Consider the following 14,622-nt stretch of genomic DNA (forward strand, 5'->3'; position numbering starts at 1 on the left):
CTTATGCACATCTTTGTGTCTTTGGATGTGAGGCATTTTGCCATATACCCAGGGACAAGAGAAGTAAGCTGAATCCCAAGAGTTTCAAATGCATATTCCTTGGTTATGGGGATACAGGCGAGATGGGTTACCGTCTCTGGGATCCGCAGGCGCGAAAAGTCATCCGTAGTCATGATGTAGTCTTCCATGAAGACAAGATTCATAGGGAACCTGAGAGGGTTGTTGAGATCCACAGGGTCATATTTTAGGAGGAGGCGAGAGCTCGCGCATAGCCAGTTGGACAGCCTACAGCTGTAGTAGATGCTCATGGTCAGGGCATTGGACAGGCAGCTGGGCAGACACCAGAGCCTGCCATGAGATGGTCTACTAGAGACAGACATCCACCATATCAATTTCAGCCCTCGATGCATTATGTCTTGGTTACAGATGCAGGAGAGCCTTTCACTTATGATGAGGCTATGCGCAGGGGTGATAGTCACTCCTAGGAGAGGGCTATGTAGTCTGAGATAGATTCCCTACATAAGAATGACACTTGGGATTTGGTTTCCTTTCCTACATGCAAGAATACTTTGCCATGCAAGTGGGTGTACAAGCTAAAAAGTACCCTTGGACACCCCAAGCCGGCATACAAGACTAGATTGGTAGCAAAGGGTTTTAAGCAGGAGCATGGTGTGGACTTTGATGAGGTCTTTTCTCCTATGGTTAAGATGACCACCCTGTGCTTAGTCTTGGCTTTGGTTGCTCAGCTTGACTTGGATTTATACCAGATGGATGTCAAGACGGCTTTCTTACATGGGGACTTACATGATGAGATTTATATGGAGCAGTCTAAGGGCTTTGTAGAACCTGACAGGGAGCACCTAGTGTGCAAATTGAAGAAAAGTCTTTACGGCTTGAAACAGGCACCTAGGGAGTGGTATCATAGGTTTGATGCCTTTATGTAGTCACAAGGCTACAGCCAGAGTGCTATGGATCCGTGTCTTTACACGAAGAAAGCTCGTGATGGTTCTTTATTGATTTTGGTACTCTATGTGGATGATATGCTGATATAGCAGGGAAAGCTCATGATGGGCTAGATGCTCTTAAGGCTCAGCTCAAGAAGAGCTTTGAGATGAAAGATCTGGGACAGGCTGCTCACATACTTGGTATGCACAATAGACGCAACAGGCATCAGGGGCTCCTCTACTTGTCATAGAGGGAGTACATTCATAAAGTCCTTGAGCACTTCCGCATGCAGGACGTAAAGCCTATTGGCTATCCATTGCCTTCTTATGTGAAGGTATTAGAGGCTGATTATCCACAGACAGAAGAGCAGAAGACTGAGATGGCCAAGATTCCCTATGCACGCAGTGGGTAGTTTTATGTATGCCATGATAGCCACTCGTCCAGATATTGCCTTTGCAGTTGGTGTTGTGGCACGCTATATGGCTACACCTGGCAAGAAGCCTTGGGATGCCATGAAGGGTATCATGAGGTACCGGAAGGGCACTGCAGATATGTGCATATGCTATGGCAGCCAGGATACAGGAGTCGTGGGGTACACTGACTCTGATTATGTAGGACATGCAGATAGTAGGAAGTCCACTTCTGGCTATGTATTCACCTATGCTCGAGATGCTGTTTCTTGGATGTCCAGGGTGCAAAAATGCATGGCCCTTTCTACTACAGAGGCCGAGTATGTTGTAGCCACTGAGGCTTGCAAGGAGGCCATTTGGTTGGGTTGTTTAGTTGCTGACCTTGGTATTGATGTTATCCCTACACTGCATTCAGATTCTATGAGTGCTATTCAGTTAGCCAAGAATCCGTAGAGCCAAGAATCCATTCTTCCATGCGAAGACGAAACACATTGAGGTGAGGTATCACTTCATACATGGGGTCATTGAGGACAAGTCTGTTGATCTTGTCAAGATCTCGACTGATCAGAATCTTCCAGATCTGCTCACAAAAAGCCTCTTTACAGAGTGCTTTGCCTTCCTCAGGAGGTTGATGGGCATGGGATGAGATGACATCTTTCCTCATCCTGTTGTACATGTGTATATGTTGTACTGCCTTTTTTTTTCTTTTTCTTTTCACTCCTCACTGGGGCAGATTCGCCTTTAAGTGGGAGGTTGTTGGGGGTAAAGGTGCCTCTGCCTAGCCGCCTGTGTATTTCTACACTGATAGTCACCGCCACTGCACACTGCAGGTGGCGGGCGCCCATCGCCGTCACTTTATTATTTATTCTTTTAGTGATAGTTTGAATAAAGGAAGGCTTGGTCACACATTGTGACTGTTGGAGTTCCCATTTCTAGTCTCTCCCTTTCTTGCTCTTGCTCGCCTGCCATAGCTCTCGAGTCCAACCTTCGATCCGTCGCTCCCTTTCAACTGGTATCAGAGCTTTGGTTTCCGACTCTTGAGCTTGGTTCGTGGCTCTCTCAACATCCCATCGACTCCCTACTTGCATTGGGTCTCCTTCCTGGCAGCCATATCCGACTCCTTCAAGCTCCCATCAATCCTCGGCTTCCCGAGCACCTTCTCAGCATTATTGAGATCCGTCACTCCCTTTCAACACTACTATGGAACTTGTAGCCAAGTGTGGCCTTAGTGAGATAGCAAAGCCACATCAACCCACATCTACTTCCTAACCTGCACAGGACTAATAAGTATCTATGACCTAGCCATCAACACAATCAAATCTATATACAACCTAGATTCTAGTGAGAACTATAGGGAACAATTGTGGTAGTACTGAAGAAGAACAGTAAGAAGATTCACATTTGTGTTGATTATAGAAAGCTGAATAGCAAAACACATAAATATCATTTTCCTTTGCCATTTACAGATCATGTACTTGATAAAGCTACATGCCATGAGATATATTCTTTTGTGGATGGGTTTAGCGGCTACAATCAAGTGTTGATTCATCCTAAAGATCAATCCAAAACTACCTTTACTGATTCATCCTGTGGATGGATTTAGCGGCTACAATCAAGTGTTGATTCATCCTGAAGATCAATCCAAAACTACCTTTACTACTAAATGAGATACATTCGCTTATAAAGTAATGCCTTTTGGCTTACGTAATGCACCTGTGACATTTCAAAGAGTTATGATTTTGGCCAATCAAGATTTTCTTCAACAATGGATGGAAGTTTTTCTAGATGATTTTTGTGTCTATGGGATGGCAAAAGAAATGTCTGATCAATTGGCTCAAGTGTCTGTCTGAACGTAGTAATGAAGTAGGTATCTCCTTGAACCCTGATAAATGTGTTTTTGGAGTGCCAAAAGGAACGTTGTTAGGGCATATCGTTTCTAAAGAAGGCATTGCTATGGATCCGGCTAAAATTTCTAAGATTTGTTTACTTCCACCTCCAACAAACCTTAAGCAATTGCCTGGATTTTTGGGACATCTAAATTATTATCGAGGATTCATTTTTGATTTTGCAAAAGTGGCCTCACCTTTTATAATTTTTTCTATGAAAGGATACTCCTTTTAATTGGGTTGGTGCTTATCAAGAAGCATTTGATTTTCTTAAGAAAAAATTAATAGAAGGACCAATATTGGCACCTTTGGATTGAATGAAAGAATTCCATATTCATGTCGATGCATCTATGTATGTTGTAGGAGTGGTTTTTTGCCAAGCAGATGATAATAAAGTGGATCATCCAATTTATTACACAAGCCGTAATTTAAGTGATGTGGAAAGAAATTATACTACCACTGAGAAAGAATGCTTATCAATGGTATTTGCAGTGGAAAATTTTTGTCATTATTTATTAGGGAATAAATTTACCATTTATGTGGATCATGAGGCATTAAAGTATTTACTTAATAAAGTAGAACTTTTGGGACATGTAGTTCATTGGATGTTGTTATTTCAAGAATTTGATTTTCAAATTGTTACTCGTCTTGATAGAGCTCATGTTCTAACATATCATCTTTCACAATTATTAACATCTAATAAGGGAGAAGGTGTGGAGGATGATTTACCAAATGCATCACTTTTTACTGTGGAAACGCAAGTTCCATGGTATGTTGATATTGCAATTTTTCTTAGTACTGCTCGTTATCCACCTGGTGCTGATAAATGACAAAAGTAACAAATTTTAAGGCAATCACGCTCCTATGGATTATTAGGGGGTTACCTGTATAAATTCTTTCCACGGGAGGGTATCTATCGATAATGTGTAAGGGAAGATGAAGTTCATGTGGTTCTTAAGGCATTGCATGATGAGCCATGTGGTTGCCATTTTTCCAGGGAATTAAATGCAATGAAAGTTTTATTAGCTGGTTATTGGTGGCATACCCTCTTTAGAGATGCTTATTATTATTGTCGAAAATATGATGTCTGTCAAAGGACTGGTCGTCCTCCTTATAAAAGTTTTGCTACACGTTTGACACCTATATTGGCATTAACACCTTTTGAGAAGTGGAGAATTGACTTTGTGGGCCCAATTGATCTACCTACCAGATATAGATCTAATCGTTATATCTTAATTGTACTAGCTACATTACAAAGTGGGTAGAAGAAAAAGAGCTTAAGACGGATAAAGCCATTGAGGTGGCTAAGTTTATGTATGAGAATATCAATACCCATTTTGGTTGCCCACTGGAATTAGTAAGTGACGGAGGTTTCCATTTCTTGAATGGTCTTATTAGTGAGTTAATGGAAATATACAAAATTAAGCATCACAAGTCAACACCTTATTATCTCCAAGCTAGCGGGCAAGTTGAAGTAACTAATCACATTATTTGCCAAATTTTAAGTACAATGGTTACTTCTCACATGCAAGATTGGGATGGACATTTGTATGGGGCATTATGGGCCTATAGAACCACTTATAAAGTGACAATGCAAAATACACCAAGTTTCAACTTAGTTTATGGAACAAATGCTATTTTTCCAATTGAGCAAGAGTTTCCTACTCTACGAATCACCCTCATGTTACAATTAGGTGAGGCTAAATCGTTGAAGCAAAGAATTTTACACTTGGTGATGTTAGATGAGGAAATATTGTTAGCTTTATAGAGCTTAGAAGCAATGCAGAAACCTCGTAAAGGTTGGCATGACAACACCTAGAACCAATGCTACTATTGCAAAAATTTTAGCAAAAGTATACACAATTGGCACATTGGTACCAAATTTTTACATTAATTTAATGCAGATGCGGTGCTTGTTGTTGCTATTTTTGGAGGACGTGTCTCTGCGGTCTGGTCTGGATATGTCCATACAAGGAAGTTCTTGTAGGAGAGGAAGGTGGAGTTTTAGATAGATACTGATAGATTTACTTATTGAATTTGCATGATTTAAAACTAAACCTTGCTGTTACGCCCTGATCATCATCATCATTTACATTGATAATTTGGTAATGATATGCAAGGGTGATCATTAGATTATTGATTAATATTGAGATTGCTTTGGGGAGGTGTTGAATATCAGTTAATTAGAAAGCTTGAACCTTTCTGCAACCAATATAGGATTTTTCAATGAGATAGTCAAATTGTCAAGGCCAAAACTATTAAGAGACCTTCGCTTTGTATCCCTATCATTAGTGTAGCAGAATATCTCTTGCATTAAGGGTCTTCATCATTGTCCACGCTTGAGATTCTTTATTTGACTGAGCACAATATACGAAGAATTGGAAGTCTAAGGAATTACATAAGGCTTGTGAGTTGGAGGTGTTCTTTTGAATGTAGGATTAATTAATTAAAAGGTTTCATTTTTTATCTTAGTAAAATAAAGAAAAAAGAAAGGGATGGCTATTGCAAAAACGAGGAGGATAGGGGAGTTTGTGAAGATGAAGAGATGGTGCCATCATGCTATGGGGAAGATGGAGAGAGGGAGAGGAAAAGGAGCACACGATTTTTTTAATTTTATTATGACATGGTACATGTCACAAAATTTAAATCTCTCTTGAACGTGATTTTGAACAGTTAATTTTCTATCCAAACCGCTGACAACTTCGACGGTGGTATGTTATACCTTCAGCTCCTCGAAGTGTGAGAGTATATGATCAAAGCGATGTTCCGAGCATAGATAAGAACAATATGCAAATAGAGGGGTCGATATTGCAAGAGGTGGAGGCCATCGAAAGCTTGGAGTATGTAAAGGAGTCAGAATCAGGTAACAATGATGGAAATACAGGAGTCCAAGAATTCTTTAAGAACGAGGTGGGCTCATCCTTTTGTGATGACCTGTCTATTGACCTTCTAGTGTATGCGGAGTTGTGTTAGGAGATTGACATGGGACCATAAAATACTTTATACTTGGAGCATCCACCTACTCAATTCATTGACGAATCGCTTATAAGGGTACATAAGATATGCATTTTAAGTAAGATCATTTTTAAAAGATTTATATTACCGTACTTTGCTTGATTTATATTGATTATGCTAACATCAATTTTTGTCTTTGCAGGTGACCTTTGTGGATATTTAGATCAGCATGATGAGACAAGGGATGAGCAAGGAGGAGCTATAGGAGATCTTCACACATATATCTCTAGATTAGATAGCTCGATTCAGAGATATAGCAGACCATGATCTACTTTAGTGTGCTCTGATGCTTCAGTTTCCAATAGACGAGGTCAACGCTACAGACTTGGGCCGCACGGAGGGAGTGATTCTAGGGGATGCTATGGAGAGGTGGATGCAGTGAGCCCGCAATCACCTCGGGATACATGTGCTACTCCTCGCTCTCGTGGAGGTTTGAGAGAGGGTGGCTCAGGTGGTTTTTGTGGAGGTACCGACACAATGTCTCAGTCTCGTCTTTCTATTGGAGTTGTGTCCCCTATGGGACTTGTCACACCTGTGGGAACATCTACTGAAGTCACTCTAGCTTTTGTTGAGCCATCCGCAGGTGGCACCCCCATGGGTGCTACTCGAAGAGATACTACCCCCATAGGTACACCAAATGTACAAGGGTCTCCTCTATATGCCCATGAGCGTGGTCGCAGGTGGGAGAGGACACATCTTAGGTATATCCCAAAGGGGTATAGATACCTTGTAAATGATAGGAGAGGAGCCATCATCATGAATGATGAGGGGAGGAGGGTGATGGCTCGTATGAGAGAGTTGTGCTAACAAGTTTTTCCGCACAATGTCTTGGATCATTGGAAGAACATACCGGAGGGGAACAAGGACTACATAGTAGCATCCTTGCATGAGGAGTTTCTGGTACCTGCCGCAGCAGCAGATAAGTTTTCCACAGGCTGGATGATGAAGTGTATGCATGACTACATGTCACATAGATGATCGAATGCACACAAGGCACTTAAGAGTGGGGCCTCAAAGCTCGAGTGACTAGATGCGGATGACTTGCACTGACTCACGGTGGAGGCTACAGATTCTCCAAGACATTGGAGACAGTAGCGCGAGATGGCATGGATATGACTAGAGGCAAGAGTGGTCCATCATCTTGGGAGTGGTGGCCACAAGACTTATCTAGAGGACTTTATAAGTTTTTCTTTTGTTCTGCTTGCTTATTTTTTTGCATTATCCCTTGTACTGAAAATCGTGTTTCTAACCGTTGTATTTTGTTTTCTTTGCAGCACTCCATTACAAACCGCGATCCCACCAGCCTAGAGACTCCATATGTAGAGAGACCCGATCTCACTGCATTGATCGATTGATTGTATGGACGCGGCGGCCTTGTAAGTCACTCATATTTCTTGTCGGTAGTTACTGATTTTAATTAAAATGCATTATTATATGGTGGATTGATTTGTAGTTGTTTCTTTTTTTGTAGAGTTTGTTCGATGGTCCTTTGCGGCGCGATGAGCTTTTGGATGGCAAGGATCTATAGCTCACCCTTAGACCCGTGGAGCGCATATGCTCTTTTTTTTGTCATGTGATTTATGTAGACACTTTCTATGTACTATGTTATTATCATCCTTTGTATCTTGCCATGATTGTACCGTCGCTTTCACTACGCAATCTTTTATTTATTTTATGTATCAGTCTTATGATTCAAATACACTTTTCCTTCATTTAGACGAGCATTTTACACATTACTGAAACTCTTTTGTATGGCCTAAATAAAGCACATAGTGCTTGCCTTGCCACAAATTTTTTTTCCCTATTTCCGTCGCTATTAGTGTTACAAATTTACTACATGTGTCACTATTAGCATCATAATGTGCTTCACAAAGTGTTCCTATTTACGACACAAATAGCAATGTTGATAATGACTATTCTATGGTGTCGCTAATACCGACATTTTTTGCGATCGAGGGCATATTTCTTTATGAACATTTTCATCACTTTGAATGTTGGTATAAGACCCGTATCCTATAGTAATCTCGTCAGTTTGGTGAACACTTGTCACCTCTAGGATTTGTCATACTTGTAGATACATGTACTCTTGTGACTCCAAGTTTTGCTTAGCCATCTGTAGGTGGCACCCATATATGTGCTAGTCTGAGAAATACTATCCCCACAAGTACAACATATGTATAGCGATGTCTTGGTTATACCTAAGAGCATGGTCACAGGTGGGAGATGCCACACCTTAGACATACCCCAGTAGGATACATATACCTCGTAGATGAAAAGACATGTGTGCTATGATCATGAATGATGAGGAGAGGAGGGTGATGTCTCGCATGAGAGAGTTATACCAATAAGTACTTAGGCACAACATTCTGGACCATTGAAAGAATATACACGAGAGGAGAAAGAACTATGCGTACTGGTATCCTTGCATAAGGATTTTTGGGTACCTACAACAATAGAGAGGTCTTCCATTGGGTGGATGATGGAGTGTATGTGTGCATACATGTCACATAAATGATCAAACACATGCAAGGCAACCAAGAGTGGCACCTCAAAACTCGGGAGGCTAGATGCATAGGATTGGCAAAGTCTAAAGGAGGAGGCCACAGATTCTCCAAAATGATGGTGTCTTCTTTTGGTTCTTCTCGCTTTATTATTTGAAATATCACTTGCACTAACAATCTTGTTTCTAACAATGCTATTCTATTTTCATTGCAACACTTTGCATCATAAATCATGATCCCACATGTTTGGAGACTTGATATGCATAGAGACACAATCTCACTGCACTTATTGATAGATTGTATGTGTTTATTTTGCAGAGCTCATTCGACACTCCTTTGCATCGGAACGAGCTTTTAGATGGCGAGGATCTGTAGCACACGCTTGGATTGGTGGAGCATACATCATTTTCTTTTTGGTCCTATGATCCAAGAAAGCCTCTTCCATGTAGCATTCCTTAGATATATTTATCATGCTTTGTATAAAATCTCACTTTGTGATATTTATAGATAGATTTCCAGGTTTGTTTTGGACTCTCATTTCCATGCTTCCATGTAATTTTATGAGTTTTCATTACCAGTCTTGCACTTATTTTATGAGTTATTAGTCTTGTGGTTTAAGTAGTTCTTTTGTCTAAAAGAAAAAGAAAGAAGAAGAAGAAGATTTCAACCTTATCTCTCTATGTTCTCAAGTCTCAATTGCTTTTATGTGTGTACTCTTGGGTTCTTCACATCTCTCCCCTCTTTTCTGTTTTGAGGTAGTAGTTGCAAGTGAAGACAAGTCCAATGTTGCTTCCCTAGTGCAAAAGTGAGTGAAAGAATATTTGATAACCTAATGGAAAAATGGACTAAATAAAAAATTGGTGCTAGTTTGGCTTGTGATGACAATGGGAGGGAGCTTTGATGAGCTAAAGGTAGCTATCATGATGGTGAGATAGCATCATCACCTTTGTAAGAGTTGCAACCATTGAAGTTGCATGAACATTAGGGGTGAGAAGGATAAGTACATCAATTAATCTATATACTAGGAGAGGATTTTGATGACTTTGTACATGATATCAATTGTGATAAGGACTACTAAACCATATCAAGGATTCATTCTATGGCCTCAGAGTCCATGCTAGCCATGACGTAGAAGGTACCTCTCTTGAACCCAAAAGTTCTAGAAAATAACTTCTACACATATAAACACTAGAATAAGGGTCTATCACCATGTGACCATCAACATTCTAGAGTCTCACCATGTTTTCTCATGTAGGGTGGCATGCATACAAGCCACATAAGAATTCATGAAACTAACAATAGTTATCATGTAGACCCTTAAATCAAGGCTTTGAGTTTGGCTTCGACCTAATAAGATCTCTATTTTAAATGTTGAATAAGATCATCCAAACTCATAGATAATGGAGCTAGGAAAGCATAAGCTAAAGACTCAAGTAATATGGAACAAAATAGATCCTTTGTTTCCTCTGTAATATTGCATATGCTACCTACAAAGTGATCAAGCATGCTACATGCCATATTTCTTCCTGGCAATCCTCTACACATTATAAATCAACCATTCAAAGGAGACACTATCCATACATGAAAATTCAAGTAGAAAGTTGTCAAATAGTTGTTACACGTAACCATTGAAGATTACATGACTCAAATGATAGGAATTAAAGCTCAAATTAGAAGTGCACAAAAAAGAAGAAGATGCAAATGGGGTAATGGGTTGTCTAAGCATATCAAAATACAAATAAAACTATTGTGTTAATGCATATTATTGCAATACCCCCATATCTAGAATCTCTACCAAAAAGTCTCATCTTGCATAATATAGATATAATCCAATCATTAAAAGTCAATTTCAAGGCTGATGGACAAAGCTAAGATGAAAGATCTTGAGAATAGTCAATGGAAAATCATACCAAGAAATGACCCTATAGTGCATCCATCAATGAAGGCTTAGAGGTATACTTCGAAGGGTCAACACACATATTGAAGTCACCCACTAGTAAGCCTAGTCTACCATCAAGAAGCATGTATGCTTTCAAAAGATCCCACATGTCATGATGGTACAAAGAACCATTAGAAGTAGTCTAAAGTACTACAATTAATCATTTGAATTGTCAAATATTAAATTACTATGATAAATCATGAGAGCTTGATTAGACAGCCTACGTGATCATAGACTATAATAACAAGTCATTTAAGGTAGAATTTAGAGTTGGATAACCTAGCTATCCAAAAAAGTAGTGATAGATAGATGTTGGACTTCCTATAAGTTCACAAACTTAAATGATAAATCTAGACTATTATGGTGATCTCAAACTACAATGGCAAGTAGTCAAGGTAGAATTTAGGTTATGTAGGTAATCACAGACTACATGGTATGTGGCTCAAGGTAAATTTTAGACTACATCGCGTGTGGTTTAAGCTAATTACATATGCCGTGCACCTTAGGTAGAATCCATACTACAGATGTAATCTCAAATTGCAACTGCGCTAGGTAGTTAAGGAAGAATTTAGACTAGATAGGTTTTGAAAGATTACAAGACATTAGTCAAGGTTAATTTAAGATTGCATGAGATGTAGTTTCAGTAAAATTTAAGACTATATGGCATGTACTTCAAGATAATCACAAATTACATGGCATATGCTCGGTGGAATCTACCCTACTAACATAATTTGAAATAGCAATGGTAGGAGGTTAATGAAGAATTCAAACTACATAGGTAATCATAGACTACATAGCATGTAGTTAGGTAGAATCTAGACTATTGACATAATCTCCAACAATAAGGGTAGGTAGTTGAGGAAGAATGTAGGCTACATCAGTAATCATATACTAGCATGTCATGTAGTTAGGGTAAATTTGAGTCTATGTGGCATGTAGATAAGGAAATTTAAAATAATGTTGTAGATAAGGAACATTAAGACTATGTAGCATGTGCTCAAGGTGAACACTAAATAACTACTTAGGTAAGAAAAAACTACAATGGCATATATTTATGATAAACTTTAGTCTTGTCTACAAAATTTTAAAGTGTTGTGATAACTTCAAATATACTATACATGTAGTTTGTTTGTGTGCAAGGTAGATCCTTTCAAGGGATTAGATTCAGCACCTAGATATTAACATGTCACTAAGACACTTTGAGAACTTGAAACCTTGGCTTGCTCTCAAGTTAACACAGATACACGTTATATTGCACATGTATAAATGATATTCTTAAAGGAAAAATTTAATCATAGAGGCAAAATAGGCATAAAACTCAAGGGATTGAATGTAGTTGTGCATGTGTGATATGTATGCCAAAAGGTGGCACCCCATCATGCGGCCGTGCATAGCATTCTTGCAATAGTATCACCACATTAAGTGACTTGATGCTTTGTTCAAAGACAACATGCCTTACTTTTTATAAGCATGCTTGGTTGCTAGGAAAGTGCTAGTAATGTGGATCAAGTTGTTGCTTTATCCAAAGGAGATACCAATCTGCACAATTTAGCTTTCAATAAATGTATTTCGGGATGTTCGTAAAGAGAAAAGCACAAAGAAACACAAGGATGTGGTACCACAATGAATGAATTGTAAGGATTTTATAACCTTGCTTTAAACTCACATGACTAGGTTTATAACGCATAAGTTCATTACCAAGTGGTAGTTCCAATAATGTAAAAAACTAGATTCTCCTGGCTCTTCACACTGGTGTTTCTCTTAATGCCTCGCACCAAGGTCTGAAGCACCAATGTTAGTAAAAAATTTATGAAACTTCACATCTTGATGCATGTTTCATGTACATATGTGCCATTGCCCACACACACACACACACAATCTTACAATGTATATATATTAGATAGTAATATATTTAAATGATGTATACATTTTGTGTGTGCCTGTGTATATGCACACATTCTAATGGCATTTGCTGACATGGATACACTCAAGCATAGATTCACCATAGTCATCTCTTAATTATGGTCATGGTCCTCTTTCACGGGCTCTCCTCCCTTGCTATTTTTTGAAATACCGATCGATGAACAACTTTAGACTTGCAATCCCACTCTAAGATAGATAAGCCTAAACTTTAGTCTCTGATTTTCTCACTATCTTCCTCACATCTACACAAAACATATACATACACATTCATTTACAAAATGTGTCAGCGTGAGAGAGAGAGAGAGAGAGAGAGAGACCTGGGCCATGCTTTTGTCCCCGCTTTAATTCTTAATCAACAACTAATCCCGTGACTAGAGAGCACCCTATTGGATTTTTCACTTGCTGCAACAAACAGAGATTAAACCAAAGAATTTTATCAACCACTGTCTCTTTACATTCTCAACAATCTAAAAGACCTTGCAAGAGCATATAAGCAATAGTCTAAGCAATAGATCAAAAGGGCACAATGAGGGGGAGCTTGTGCTGATCAGCTTTGGTTGTACGTATCCTGATGATCCTGACATCAGAGGGCAAATGGATCATAAGATGGTAGACATTGGCCAGCAGCAGCTATGGAGAGAATAGATTATGCAGAGAAGCAGGCTAATGCTCGTTCTCCAGCCGCATTGCAGCACCTGCTACAAATCCTACACATTCATCCCCATGCCCATGTCCTTCTTCCACCCCCCTCCTGTTGCCTGCAATCCCCCTACCTACCATCACTACCATCCTCTGATGCACTTCAACTCCGCATATTATGTGTGTTTCTGAGGTCATGTCGATTATGGTGCTCTTTCAGCTCGATAACTTCTCTCTTGCACCTTGCCGAGAGACAAAGAGAGCGAGTTGTTTCAGCGTTGTGCCTGCACCTTGAGAGAGAGAGAGAGAGATCAGAGACAGAACCCATTGTTTCAACGTCTGCCTATGCGCCTGCACCTTGCGGAGAGAGAGAGAGAGAGAGAGAGAGAGAGAGAGAGAGAGAGAGAGAGAGCAGACAAAGGAGAGAATGAGCGAAGTGGGTTGTGTCGATGCGCTCTTTCAGCTCAACAGACGAAGGAGGAAGTTTCAGCTTGACTTCTCTCTCCTACACCCTACTCAGAGAGAGAGAGAGAGAGGTGGAGTGTTTCGACGTGCTCTGTCAACTCGACAACTTCTCGCTCTTGCACCGTGCTGTAAGAGAGAGAGAGAGAGAGAGAGAGAGAGAGAGAGAGAGAGAGACCCAATATGACACTCTTTTTGTACATCAATGTTTCCACACACAGACAAATGCTTGATTAATCAAGGCTTTGGCTCCTTGAAGCAACGGTGGATGTGGTTTGAAGATGTACTCCTCAATTCAAAGCATCAAGGCTTTTCTTTTCTGTTTCCACATAGTGTTACATGTTTATACTTTTAAGTATTTAAGCTATCTATTGTTTGTACCTCTAGTTGTTTAAACTTTTTGTTATGGTACCATCTATTGTTATTACCATTAGTTGGTTATTGTTTTTGCTATTTACTTATGTATTGTTTAGACTCATCTCTGTGAATAAGTACTATATGTCCACTAATATTGAGATGCTATGGTGATGAAGCCTTATTTTGCTAGTGCAAAAAGTTAAAAAAATATAATGTTATGTATTGTAAAATGTAGTGTAATTGCAAAATCTTTAGGACATGTATTATTTTTATGTGCTTGGTCTAGCACTACATGCTATGAATCTGAATCAAAAAGGGAAGTTTGTATTTTGTTTTTTAAAGAATGAATAAAGAAAAGAGGTTTAAAGGGCCATGTGAAAGGAGATGAGAAGAGGTGGTTAAACTTCCTTTCTTGTTTATCTTCTCCATTGTAAGATTCTCTCTCTCTCTCTCTCTCTCTCTCTCTCTCTCCTACACAACTCTTGCTCTCTCTCTCTCTTCTATGCTTCTAAGTTTGATCTTTTGAGAGAGGAAGTGAGGATGAA

Source organism: Lygodium microphyllum, chromosome 4 (assembly GCF_053477565.2).
Source record: "Lygodium microphyllum isolate KBCC chromosome 4, Lygodium_microphyllum_v1.1.10, whole genome shotgun sequence".
Taxonomy (NCBI): Eukaryota; Viridiplantae; Streptophyta; class Polypodiopsida; order Schizaeales; family Lygodiaceae; genus Lygodium; species Lygodium microphyllum.